The following is a 787-nucleotide window of genomic DNA, read 5'->3' as shown; positions in this document are numbered from 1 at the left end:
TTAAGTGTTTTTTTTTTCCTAGTGCTAGCTTTGTGTTCATGAGTTCCTGTAGTTTTTGTTTATCCTGGTAGGATTTTAATTTTCCTTCTATTATGAAGGATAGTTTTGCTGGGCAGAATAATCTATGTTGGTGGTTATTTTCTTGCAGGGCTTTAAAATACATCATTCCATGCCATGCTTGTTTTTAGATTTTCTGCTGTGAAATCTTCTGTTATTCTGAAGAGTTTTCCTTTGTATGTGACTTGGTGCTTCCCTTGTGCAGCTTTCAATATTCTTTCTTTCTTCTATATATGCAGTGTGTTAACTTTAACATGATGTGGAATACTTACCTGGCATGGGAGATACCATGATCATGAAGGTGGTTTTCCCAGGGTGAGGCTTATCCATTGTACTCCGGATGTGCTGACCCCTGCAATTTCCCCAAATGTGGGAAACTTGACTGCATAATTTGTGGTAGAAGGGGACTGCATTTGCGCTCTTCCTGGGGGAAAAAATATTATGTGGAAATGTTCTTTTCGGATCTTGCCTATTTGGTGTTCTAACAGCCTCCTGTGTCTGGATAACCATCTATTTCCCAAGGTTTTGAATATTTTCTTCTTTTGTTTTACTGAATATGCTTTCTCTGTCTTTAGTTTGCACCTCTTCTTCTATATTCATGATTCATAGGTTTGATCTTTTAATAGTGTCCCACAACTCTTATTCTGTTCATACTTTCTTCTTTTTCTCTTATCATTGTCTGAATGTTGTAAGTCATCTACCTTGTCTTTGAGCTCTGGTATTCTGTCTT

General features: G+C 37.1%; 1 non-coding gene across 1 annotated transcript; it reads left to right on the top strand.

The window, feature by feature from the left end:
- Positions 1-321: 321 nt before the first annotated feature.
- LOC141424326 (U1 spliceosomal RNA) lies at positions 322-485 on the top strand. The gene has a single exon (XR_012449276.1). It is a non-coding gene; the product is annotated as a U1 spliceosomal RNA (small nuclear RNA).
- The last annotated feature ends 302 nt before the right edge of the window (positions 486-787 follow it).

The sequence above is a fragment of the Castor canadensis genome, chromosome 6, assembly GCF_047511655.1.
Source record: "Castor canadensis chromosome 6, mCasCan1.hap1v2, whole genome shotgun sequence".
In the NCBI taxonomy this organism is placed as follows: domain Eukaryota; kingdom Metazoa; phylum Chordata; class Mammalia; order Rodentia; family Castoridae; genus Castor; species Castor canadensis.
Note: the sequence above shows the minus strand (reverse complement) of the source record. Positions and strands in the feature narration are given on the sequence as shown.